Genomic DNA, 13,127 nt, shown 5'->3' on the forward strand with positions numbered 1-13,127 from the left:
TTAGCTTGGGCCAGCATTTTTTTGTGGGCTAGTCTATTGTTTTTTATATCCAAGCTGTTCCCGGATTTTACTGCCTGGATTAGTCTTGATTTTGCTATACGACAGTCTTTATTATACCATGGGTTCGCTGCCTCAAGATCATTCCGTTTCCTATTACCATTTTTTTTATAGATTTTGCTCAATAGTGGGGTTAATGCGTCTACCAGCTTAAGATGTATGTCAAGCACACCTTGTGTTCCCACTAATGCTGTCTGAAGGCCTCCTACCGTGTCAGTAAATACATTGTATATATTTATCAGCGTTATTTCAGTTCCCAAGATATAGGGCCATCTTAGGGCACGCCTGTTATTAGTTACCTCTAGTTCCGCGACCGTGGTATTTAATAGGGTCTCTTCTTTGGATTTAATAATGAATGATTGAGAATCCAGCCATAGTAGGAGGGGAAAATGATCACTCTCCGTCCTAAGGTCTATCTTGAAATCGGTTATTTGGTCCCATATATTCCGGGTAGCCATTACAAAATCTATATGGGATCTGAAATTTCTCTTAAAATAGGTTGGGGCTGCTGGTCTGTCTGAGCGAAATCGACCATTACAGGCCCTTAGGTCATGCGCCACAGTCAACTGTAAAATCTGTAAGGCGGCTTTTGTGCCTTTAGCTGCACTTACGGATTTTAAGGGCAGGATGTCATTAGCAGCATCTTGATCGTCAAATAATTTTTCCAACCCCGGGATAGGCTCATATTTACAGTTAAAATCTCCACCAACTAACACCTTTGCATTATCTCCTAATGAGTCTAGAACGGAGTCCAAGAGTTCTACTACCTCTGATTCCTTGTTAGAAGGGAATGGTCTGTTATATATATTTATTAGATGTATAGTTTCTTTCCCTCTTGTTTTGATTTTAAGGCCTAGTAGGTCCGGGGAGGGGATGGGTAGCGGGGTGACATCTATTTCTAGGGTCACTTTAACCCAGATGACCAGTCCTCCTGAGGCTCTCCCTCTAGTTGATGGAATGGCATGGGAACAATAGGTTTTATACCCCAGCCTATGGGGGGTTTCTACAATCCAAGTTTCTTGTAGGAGTATGATGTCGTAGTTCTCAATATAGGAGCACCATACCACATCCTCAAGGTTCCTTGCTAAGCCAGCTATGTTCCATGATATCAATCTAATACTTGATTTTCCTTTTACACAGGGAGGATCTAATACTGTAAGTAGGTTGTCTTTTTCTGTAACATCCTCCAGCTCAACTAAGGGGTTTGGCTCTTTATCTTGGTTGTAGTTTTTACTAGTGTCTTTACTAGTGTCTTTACCCTCCATGGTCACTGAGAGGCACTTATCCGGTACACCCGAACTAGTTGTCTTACTTAAAATAGAATAAGGGGATTTAACGTTGCCTACCAATTTAACTGTCTTTGTATTTCTGGGACTCGAGGGTACTATAAGTTCCGGTTCAAGATCTTCTATACTCTGTTTTTGTTCCCACGTCTGGGTGTATACTAACGTTTCTGTGATGGGATCCCCTGCTCGTGGGAGTCAATCGTTTTCGTCCAAAGTGCTCAGTACCGAGAAGGTATTTCCAGTTGGGGTATAAGAGCTAGTGTTTCTTCTAATAGTCAAGGGTCTGTGTTTTTTAGAAGGTTCTGATGTACTGGCTAAGTGTCGATAAAAATAACCCAGAGGATGCACACCCACGTCAGATTCCTTTATATCCAAGGAGGCTGCTCTAAGAAGGACAGTCGCAACATGTTGAGGGTGCCTAAAATTGACAATTACACAGTCTCCCTTACATTTTTTCCTTGCGTTTCTGATCCATGGTATCCGTCTAGTAGACAGTATTTGATCGGATAGGTGTGGGGGGAAAACACAATTTTTGTTTAACCAGGCAACTGATTTCCGTTTGAGAGAATCATGTGATTCCTCACGGAAGTTCACTGCTGTTGGGTCTAAGGGAGGAATGTTCGTAAGGACTATGACATAGGGTTCACAATCAGGTGGAAGGTTAATAAAATTTGGTCTGTTCACAGGAGTAGTGTTCCTCACAATATTAGATGCAGCTGCTTTCATATGAGGGGTGCTATCCACCATACTTGGTGGCTCCCTATATTCAGGTAAACGTGGCATCTGTGCTTCAACCAATTGTTCAGGGTTGCCGGATTGGACGGATAGCTCAGACTGTTTCATAGTCTGTTCCATATACATTTTGTCTAAAAGTCCACCCAACCTAGATACCTCCGTAGATAGTAATTCAATCTTTTCCATAAGAGGTTTAGTCATATGGACTAGTTTTTCCTCAAATAGCTTAGCGATGTGGCCCAAGAGAACACCATTCACATCGTCCTTGTTAATTGTAATCCCATTTTCAGCTACATTACTTCTATGACCATATTCTATCATTGGTTCTATTGTTGGTTTGAGATGAGTGTTACCCCGCTTGGATAGCATTTTTCTGCATTTTCTAACAGCTCTCTTAGGGGGAGAGTGAGACGATGCAGGCTCACTCGGGGGCTCCAATGGGACTTGATTTGGTGGCTCTAAAACTAAGGGTAAAGCGGCTGAGTTTTCCAAAGGGAAAGCTTCAATATTAAGGGGGTCCATCATAACAGAACCGCTACCATTGTTTACAGGAGAAAACATTTCTGGGGTGGACTCCTTCCCTAAGGACTTCCTTCTATCAGTATTTATCTTGCTCACCATTTTAACCAGGTAATTATCCAGGGTGGAAATATTCTTAGCCATTCTACACCGCCTACACGAATATGACGACCACTACTAGTTTTTGATAAATACTAGACTGTCTAGTTTTACGGCCCTGCACTTCACAGAACTTTTATATCGTTTACAAAGTATAGGGCCTCTACATATATCAGCAATAACACAGAACAGCAAGTGTATAACACCCAGAAGACACAATGAATCAATTTAAATGGAGCCCAGGTATACAACTTACTAAAACGTGATCAGATTCAATAAAAACAATTACAATTAATTGCTTAGTGAACTTGCTCAACCCGACCCGTTCTGGCCCCCTAACGGCTCCCTAACGGACTCACAATGGCCTGTCCTTTGCCCGACCCCGCTCAGCCAGGGGCAGGATCAGTTTGATATCACCTTCGGGCGTGTGAGATCCGTTTGTTCTGCTTCCGTGGTGCTAGGGGACCTGGCTAAAGTAGTCCCGTCCTGGTCCGTCAACGCTCCTCCCACACAGCGGTCGCAACGTCGGGCGACGGCGGGGGGGAGACGTGGAGGTCAGCAGAGGGAACAAAAGGGAACGCACCCCCCGAGGACCACAAGGGCACACAGGTATGCTGCACGATACAGGTGTAATTAAATTACAGCATTAATATGTCTGTGACCAGATATTAAAGAGGGGTGGCCCAGCCCAGCCTCTTCCTGTCGATGACGGGCGAAGGACGGGCCTGCCCGGGCTTCGCCCGGGCGCCGCCCGCGCGCGTCCCGCGGTTGCGGGCGCGCTGTGAGGTTAAGAAGGGCTTCCCGCCCTATCAGCAGCTGAGGCTGGCTCCGACAATGTTTAAAGGGCTTCCCGCCCTATCAGCAGCTGAGGCTGGCTCCGACAATGTTTAAAGGGCTCCCGCCCAGGAAAGAAGTTGTGCGCGTCCCGCGGTTGCGGGCGCGCTGTGAGGTTAAGAAGGGCTTCCCGCCCTATCAGCAGCTGAGGCTGGCTCCGACAATGTTTAAAGGGCTCCCGCCCAGGAAAGAAGTTGTGCGCGTCCCGCGGTTGCGGGCGCGCTGTGAGGTTAAGAAGGGCTTCCCGCCCTATCAGCAGCTGAGGCTGGCTCCGACAATGTTTAAAGGGCTCCCGCCCAGGAAAGAAGTTGTGCGCGTCCCGCGGTTGCGGGCGCGCTGTGAGGTTAAGAAGGGCTTCCCGCCCTATCAGCAGCTGAGGCTGGCTCCGACAATGTTTAAAGGGCTCCCGCCCAGGAAAGAAGTTGTGCGCGTCCCGCGGTTGCGGGCGCGCTGTGAGGTTAAGAAGGGCTTCCCGCCCTATCAGCAGCTGAGGCTGGCTCCGACAATGTTTAAAGGGCTCCCGCCCAGGAAAGAAGTTGTGCGCGTCCCGCGGTTGCGGGCGCGCTGTGAGGTTAAGAAGGGCTTCCCGCCCTATCAGCAGCTGAGGCTGGCTCCGACAATGTTTAAAGGGCTCCCGCCCAGGAAAGAAGTTGTGCGCGTCCCGCGGTTGCGGGCGCGCTGTGAGGTTAAGAAGGGCTTCCCGCCCTATCAGCAGCTGAGGCTGGCTCCGACAATGTTTAAAGGGCTCCCGCCCAGGAAAGAAGTTGTGCGCGTCCCGCGGTTGCGGGCGCGCTGTGAGGTTAAGAAGGGCTTCCCGCCCTATCAGCAGCTGAGGCTGGCTCCGACAATGTTTAAAGGGCTCCCGCCCAGGAAAGAAGTTGTGCGCGTCCCGCGGTTGCGGGCGCGCTGTGAGGTTAAGAAGGGCTTCCCGCCCTATCAGCAGCTGAGGCTGGCTCCGACAATGTTTAAAGGGCTCCCGCCCAGGAAAGAAGTTGTGCGCGTCCCGCGGTTGCGGGCGCGCTGTGAGGTTAAGAAGGGCTTCCCGCCCTATCAGCAGCTGAGGCTGGCTCCGACAATGTTTAAAGGGCTCCCGCCCAGGAAAGAAGTTGTGCGCGTCCCGCGGTTGCGGGCGCGCTGTGAGGTTAAGAAGGGCTTCCCGCCCTATCAGCAGCTGAGGCTGGCTCCGACAATGTTTAAAGGGCTCCCGCCCAGGAAAGAAGTTGTGCGCGTCCCGCGGTTGCGGGCGCGCTGTGAGGTTAAGAAGGGCTTCCCGCCCTATCAGCAGCTGAGGCTGGCTCCGACAATGTTTAAAGGGCTCCCGCCCAGGAAAGAAGTTGTGCGCGTCCCGCGGTTGCGGGCGCGCTGTGAGGTTAAGAAGGGCTTCCCGCCCTATCAGCAGCTGAGGCTGGCTCCGACAATGTTTAAAGGGCTCCCGCCCAGGAAAGAAGTTGTGCGCGTCCCGCGGTTGCGGGCGCGCTGTGAGGTTAAGAAGGGCTTCCCGCCCTATCAGCAGCTGAGGCTGGCTCCGACAATGTTTAAAGGGCTCCCGCCCAGGAAAGAAGTTGTGCGCGTCCCGCGGTTGCGGGCGCGCTGTGAGGTTAAGAAGGGCTTCCCGCCCTATCAGCAGCTGAGGCTGGCTCCGACAATGTTTAAAGGGCTCCCGCCCAGGAAAGAAGTTGTGCGCGTCCCGCGGTTGCGGGCGCGCTGTGAGGTTAAGAAGGGCTTCCCGCCCTATCAGCAGCTGAGGCTGGCTCCGACAATGTTTAAAGGGCTCCCGCCCAGGAAAGAAGTTGTGCGCGTCCCGCGGTTGCGGGCGCGCTGTGAGGTTAAGAAGGGCTTCCCGCCCTATCAGCAGCTGAGGCTGGCTCCGACAATGTTTAAAGGGCTCCCGCCCAGGAAAGAAGTTGTGCGCGTCCCGCGGTTGCGGGCGCGCTGTGAGGTTAAGAAGGGCTTCCCGCCCTATCAGCAGCTGAGGCTGGCTCCGACAATGTTTAAAGGGCTCCCGCCCAGGAAAGAAGTTGTGCGCGTCCCGCGGTTGCGGGCGCGCTGTGAGGTTAAGAAGGGCTTCCCGCCCTATCAGCAGCTGAGGCTGGCTCCGACAATGTTTAAAGGGCTCCCGCCCAGGAAAGAAGTTGTGCGCGTCCCGCGGTTGCGGGCGCGCTGTGAGGTTAAGAAGGGCTTCCCGCCCTATCAGCAGCTGAGGCTGGCTCCGACAATGTTTAAAGGGCTCCCGCCCAGGAAAGAAGTTGTGCGCGTCCCGCGGTTGCGGGCGCGCTGTGAGGTTAAGAAGGGCTTCCCGCCCTATCAGCAGCTGAGGCTGGCTCCGACAATGTTTAAAGGGCTCCCGCCCAGGAAAGAAGTTGTGCGCGTCCCGCGGTTGCGGGCGCGCTGTGAGGTTAAGAAGGGCTTCCCGCCCTATCAGCAGCTGAGGCTGGCTCCGACAATGTTTAAAGGGCTCCCGCCCAGGAAAGAAGTTGTGCGCGTCCCGCGGTTGCGGGCGCGCTGTGAGGTTAAGAAGGGCTTCCCGCCCTATCAGCAGCTGAGGCTGGCTCCGACAATGTTTAAAGGGCTCCCGCCCAGGAAAGAAGTTGTGCGCGTCCCGCGGTTGCGGGCGCGCTGTGAGGTTAAGAAGGGCTTCCCGCCCTATCAGCAGCTGAGGCTGGCTCCGACAATGTTTAAAGGGCTCCCGCCCAGGAAAGAAGTTGTGCGCGTCCCGCGGTTGCGGGCGCGCTGTGAGGTTAAGAAGGGCTTCCCGCCCTATCAGCAGCTGAGGCTGGCTCCGACAATGTTTAAAGGGCTCCCGCCCAGGAAAGAAGTTGTGCGCGTCCCGCGGTTGCGGGCGCGCTGTGAGGTTAAGAAGGGCTTCCCGCCCTATCAGCAGCTGAGGCTGGCTCCGACAATGTTTAAAGGGCTCCCGCCCAGGAAAGAAGTTGTGTGCGTCCCGCGGTTGCGGGCGCGCTGTGAGGTTAAGAAGGGCTTCCCGCCCCATCAGCAGCTGAGGCTGGCTCCGACAATGTTTAAAGGGCTCCCGCCCAGGAAAGAAGTTGTGCGCGTCCCGCGGTTGCGGGCGCGCTGTGAGGTTAAGAAGGGCTTCCCGCCCCATCAGCAGCTGAGGCTGGCTCCGACAATGTTTAAAGGGCTCCCGCCCAGGAAAGAAGTTGTGCGCGTCCCGCGGTTGCGGGCGCGCTGTGAGGTTAAGAAGGGCTTCCCGCCCCATCAGCAGCTGAGGCTGGCTCCGACAATGTTTAAAGGGCTCCCGCCCAGGAAAGAAGTTGTGCGCGTCCCGCGGTTGCGGGCGCGCTGTGAGGTTAAGAAGGGCTTCCCGCCCCATCAGCAGCTGAGGCTGGCTCCGACAATGTTTAAAGGGCTCCCGCCCAGGAAAGAAGTTGTGCGCGTCCCGCGGTTGCGGGCGCGCTGTGAGGTTAAGAAGGGCTTCCCGCCCCATCAGCAGCTGAGGCTGGCTCCGACAATGTTTAAAGGGCTCCCGCCCAGGAAAGAAGTTGTGCGCGTCCCGCGGTTGCGGGCGCGCTGTGAGGTTAAGAAGGGCTTCCCGCCCTATCAGCAGCTGAGGCTGGCTCCGACAATGTTTAAAGGGCTCCCGCCCAGGAAAGAAGTTGTGCGCGTCCCGCGGTTGCGGGCGCGCTGTGAGGTTAAGAAGGGCTTCCCGCCCTATCAGCAGCTGAGGCTGGCTCCGACAATGTTTAAAGGGCTCCCGCCCAGGAAAGAAGTTGTGCGCGTCCCGCGGTTGCGGGCGCGCTGTGAGGTTAAGAAGGGCTTCCCGCCCTATCAGCAGCTGAGGCTGGCTCCGACAATGTTTAAAGGGCTCCCGCCCAGGAAAGAAGTTGTGCGCGTCCCGCGGTTGCGGGCGCGCTGTGAGGTTAAGAAGGGCTTCCCGCCCTATCAGCAGCTGAGGCTGGCTCCGACAATGTTTAAAGGGCTCCCGCCCAGGAAAGAAGTTGTGCGCGTCCCGCGGTTGCGGGCGCGCTGTGAGGTTAAGAAGGGCTTCCCGCCCTATCAGCAGCTGAGGCTGGCTCCGACAATGTTTAAAGGGCTCCCGCCCAGGAAAGAAGTTGTGCGCGTCCCGCGGTTGCGGGCGCGCTGTGAGGTTAAGAAGGGCTTCCCGCCCTATCAGCAGCTGAGGCTGGCTCCGACAATGTTTAAAGGGCTCCCGCCCAGGAAAGAAGTTGTGCGCGTCCCGCGGTTGCGGGCGCGCTGTGAGGTTAAGAAGGGCTTCCCGCCCTATCAGCAGCTGAGGCTGGCTCCGACAATGTTTAAAGGGCTCCCGCCCAGGAAAGAAGTTGTGCGCGTCCCCTTGAGTGGTTAATATGCAAGCAAAAGAGCTTTTGGTTATGCCCAGTTCCTGGGTACCACGCTTGAAGAGATAGAAAATGGATCAGGATTTATTAATACACATCACATTACCTGATGGGGGACATATTTCTAAAATGATGCCCAATATGCAACAATATGCTTTATAGTGCTAGGTTGCTCTGGTCGCAATACTTTATTCATTATCAGCTTTAGAACACACTTTTAGTAACCGTCACATGGTATGCAGCAGCTACTATGTAAGGAGCTAAAAGACAAGTGCTGTATTTTACAGTGGTGTATATATGTTGTTATGTAAGTGGCGGTGCACCTTTATGGAAGGTTGCCTGTAGGGCTCTCTGATGACCTCACGGCATTCGAGTCGAACGGTGACTGTTGAGACTGGAACTTGCTGCTGAGGACGTTGGTGTTGGTTCTGGCGAATAAACTACATTTTTACGAGTTCACCCTGCTTCGCTTCCTTTATCCCCACGGACACAACATTTATTTGGCAACGAGTTGATTTCAACCAACACCACCGGAACCCAACAACGTTTTTTCTATTTGCTGTCCTCGCAGTTTTTCATTTCCTCGTTCCGGTAAGGTGAGGTGAAATTCAATTAAAGCATATCAGTCCTGGGAATGAAACTACCTGCCTTTCCGAAGCTGTATTTCTAAAGCGGAATTAAGACTTTCTTGAAATTGACACCGTTGAGATTTTGTCTCCGAGCGCGGCACAGTTACCAGTTGTTTACAAGCCTTGTTGCCTGGACTACGGCTTGGCGAAGTGAAAGCAATTATCTCAGCTGGAGCTGACCCCTGCTGTACTTTTGGGCCTGGCAAGCTCCGTTGTTTGGAGTACAGTGAAAGTAATTCTCATGGTGGAGGAATTTATCACAGCTGTTGGGCTATGTTCTGCATCTGAATGGTTGTGTGTTGGAAAACCGGCGAATTGCACACCTTGGGGAGGAAACTTAAGGATCACAATCTTCTTGCGAATTTACAGTGATTCGCAAATTTTAACTTTAGCAGTTTCCTAGGATATGCTATGCTGTTCATGTACTTTGTTTCAGAGGGATCGGCACGGAGAGTTTTCGGTGACTCGCACACGCTTTCAGTGTCTCACTAACTGTCAAAAGCACCTGTTCCTCTTCCAACTTTAGCAGTTAATTTCATTTTTGCTCTTAACATGCAAACAGCAAATTTACCAGTGGCATTTTTACCTGAACCTGGTATTCCCACAATTAAATGCCAACACTGGTATAAGTCTTTCGAAAGTTATTTGGTGGCGATTGATGGAGTAAACTTTTCTGCTGTTCCGAAGAAGGCAATTTTGTACAATTGTCTTGGAACTAAGGGGCAGAGAATATTTGACCATCAACCTCAAGCACAACCTTTGTCTGCTGAGAATTGGGATGTCTTCAAAGAAGCTGTGAATAGACTTGGGAACCACTTTAAGGATGATCTCAGTATTATTGTGGAGCGACATAAATTTTTCACTCTGAAACAATTTCAGCATGAATCAAGTGACAGTTTCATAGCTGAGCCGAGTATTAGCATCCACTTGTGAATTTTTGGGGCCCCTGGATAAGTGCCTCAGGGATCAGTTGGTTGTGAACTGTCATGATTCTAGAATTTAAGAAAAAAATGTTATGTTGTAGAAACCCGTCGTTGAACGAAATTTTAGAGATTGCTAGAGGTGTTGAGCATTATACACCAGCTTCTAAAGAGTTAAGCAAAATTAAATTGAATTAAGCAGAAAGGGTGAGCATGGTGTTACAGAAAACTAAAACAGTTATGTCAGCTACTCCTGATTCAAAGAAAAGCATTTTTAAGAGTTTACTTTGTTTTAGGTGTGGCTCTAAAGCACACATGGCTAACTCTTCTAATTGCCCCGCTTAAGGAAAACTGTGCATGAAATGTAAAAACACAGGTAATTTTGTGCGAGTATGCAAACAATCATAAAAAATTATGTTGGTTGAGCATCAGCATTCTTCTGACACACAGGCAGATGAAGACGAATTGGATTTTATGAAAAGATGTATTTTGATGGTTGATGGCATCTCTGACCTTAATTCATGTTGCAAGTCTTCAAAGGATCCAGTATGTGAAGTTCAGATAGGACATGTAAAGTTAAACTTTACAGTGGATTCTGGTTCACCTGTAACAATCGTATGCAATGCAAATTATCATTTGCATTGGAAAAACCTTACTTTATTGCCTCCTGACATAAAGACGGTGGCATTTGATGGTCAAGAAATTGATATGATGGGCTATTTTGTTGAAAAGATTTATTATCAATATAAAAACATCAGTACTAAAGTATATGTGGGTAAGAGAGGGTACAACATTTTAGAGTGGAGAGATCAAGGACAATTTGGGATGGTTCCTAGGCCGGGTACTGAGCAACCTATCACGTTGGTTGAGAAATTTGATGTAAAGCTAGATTCTCTGCAAGATGTTCTTGAGAAGCACACTGTTATTTACAGGGACAATCTTGGTTCAGTAAAAGGGTATGAACACACAATTATACTTAAACCTGATGCTGTACCTGTGGTGCATAAAGTACGGAATTTACAGTTGAGCATTAGAGGGGTGTTAAAAGAGCACCTGCGTGTTTTACGTGATAAAGGTGTTATTGAACCTGCTGATTCATCCCAATGGGTTTCTCCGATTGTTGTTGCAGTTAAGAAAACGGGGGATTTGAGACTGTGTGTTGATTTGAGGTCGTTGAACAAGAACATTTTGGTGGACTGTTTCCCCTTGCCCAAAATACAAGATCTTCTGTCACAATTGGGGGAAATGAAAGAATTCACTGTTATAGATCTCAAGTCTACCTATCATCAAGTGGAATTGAGTAGAGAGTCTCATTGTCCCACAACATTTGTCTCGCCGTTTGGTGCTTACAGATTTCTGAGGATGCCTTTCGGGTTAGCTTCCGCGGCATCTGTTTTCCAGAAGTTAATGTATCAATTGTTTGGTGATGTACGCGGCATCTTGGCTTATCAGGACGATATTTTGATAGGTTGAGTCTGTTCAGGAACACATTCGCAATCTCAATAGGGTCATAGGAATCTTGGAGGATCATGGGATCACAGTCAGTAAGGAGAAGTGCAAATTCATGGTTGACTCAGTAGATTATTTAGGACACAATATTTCTGCTAAGGGAATTTTACCCAAGAAGGATTTGTTAGTTGCCATTGAAAACTCACCTTCACCTAATGGCAAGGACCAATTGAGATCTTTTTTGGATCTTTGTGAGTACTACTCACGGTTTGTGCACAGTTTTGCTTTTCAGACTGAGCCTTTGAGAAAAATCTTGAGGAAGGGTGAGAAATTTCAGTGGCAGGATAAGCAGGTGCAACTTTTCTCTACACTCAAAACTCTCATTATGAGGGCTCCTGCACTTCAACCCTTCAGGGAAGACGTACCTTCCATCATTACCGTGGATGCGAGTGGGATTGGTCTAGGAGCTGTTTTGAGTCAAATGGTGGAAGGTAGAGAACACACTACTGCATTTGCTTCCAGGCGACTTTGAGGCTGAAGTGAATTACAGCACGATTGAGAGGGAGGCTTTGGCGTGTGTTTGGGGAGCCAATCACTTTTCAACGTATGTGTGGGGGAGAGAATTTACTCTAGTGACAGATCACAAATCTTTGGTTTATTTATGGAATGATAAAGTGTATGAGCTAGTCCTAGGTTAACCGGGTTGTTAACCAACTTGTATGAATTTAACATGAAGATGAAGCAAATGGCCGGTGGAAATAATTGCAGGGCAGATTTACTCTCCAGGTGTCCTGTTTACAATCCTTCTGAGTCGCAGCAGACTGAGGATGAGGATGTTGTTTTGGGGATGACTGATGGCATGTTCGCGTCAGGCGGGGTCATTTCCAGACAAGCTTGGAAGGAGGCCGTGGACAGGGATAATTCTCTTCTATAACTTAAGAAGTATATTTGTGAGGGTTGGCCCGGAGGAAATGGTGTTCCTGATGTGAGACCTTTTGGTAAAGTCAAGTAGGAATTAAATGTGGAGGATGATTTGGTTATGAGGGGAGAACATTTGATACCTCTCAGTGAGTGAAGGTATAAATTGATAACTTTGGCTCATGAAGGACATCTAGGGATTACTGGTACCAGAAAACGTTTGCGATTGTATTACTGGTGACCTGGTATGGATTTGGAAGTGGAGTTGGCAATTAAGAATTGTTTTGTTTGCAGGGGGGCTGATAAAAGTTTGCACGCGAGAGAAATGCCATTATGTCCTGTGAAATTTCCTGATAAGCCTTGGCAAAAGCTAGGATTGGACTTTATTGGTCCCATAAGGGGTTTGAATGCTTGCAAGAGATACATGTTGGTTGCTGTAGACTACCATTCCAAATGGGTTTCATATACATTTTTCAAGGAACCTAATCCCACCAGTGTGATTGGTTTCTTGAAGGTGATTTTCCATGGGGTGGGAATTCCCAAGTGCTTGGTTACGGACAATGGTGTACAATTTGTATTGCACCAAATGGTTGAATTTTTGAGGAGGCTTGATGTTAAGCATCTTACTACGGCTTTTTATAGTCCGCAAGGTAATGGTCTTGTTGAGAGAATAAATAGAATTTTCAAGGAGGCTATACAAATGGCCATTCATTCGGGGAAGTGTGTACAGGATATGGTGGTGGAAAGGATTTGGTGTGCTCATAACACGCCACATTCTACAACAGATGTAGCCCCTTTTGTACTATTAAAAGTTAGACATTCTTGTAATGAGCTGTCTCCTGAGTGGGTAATACAGGGAATTTTGAAGGAGGGGGCGTGTTGCACCAGATATCAGTAAAGTAATAGATAGAGTGGAGAAACAGCAAATTAGAAGCAAAGCGAGATATGATAATTTAAAAAGAGTTATGGATCATCAATTTAGTGTGGGTGATGAAGTTAGAGTGAAGAAACCTTGGGGTAAGAGAAGTGGGGTGTCGAGTTTTTTTTTTCCCAGCCACTAAGGTTGAACGAGTATCAAAGCATTCTGTTTTGGTGGAGGATGGTAAGTGGTGGAGCAAGAGGAATGTGGTGAAAGTGACACGTGTGGCTCCTGATGTGCAATATTCGGGTGTTTGGGTTGGAGGTGAATTTGACTATGGTGGCCATGATGTTAATGCTCAAGAGGTGGGCTTGGGTGAAAATGTGTGGCGTTGCAGAAAGAGGACATTTGAGCATGTGTGTACTAATGTTCAGAAAGGTGGTTCTGGTGAATATGTGCAGGATGGCAGGATGGAAAAGGAGAGTGGGAATTTGAGTATGGAGGGT

This window comes from Pleurodeles waltl, chromosome 6 (assembly GCF_031143425.1).
Source record: "Pleurodeles waltl isolate 20211129_DDA chromosome 6, aPleWal1.hap1.20221129, whole genome shotgun sequence".
NCBI classification, from domain to species: domain Eukaryota; kingdom Metazoa; phylum Chordata; class Amphibia; order Caudata; family Salamandridae; genus Pleurodeles; species Pleurodeles waltl.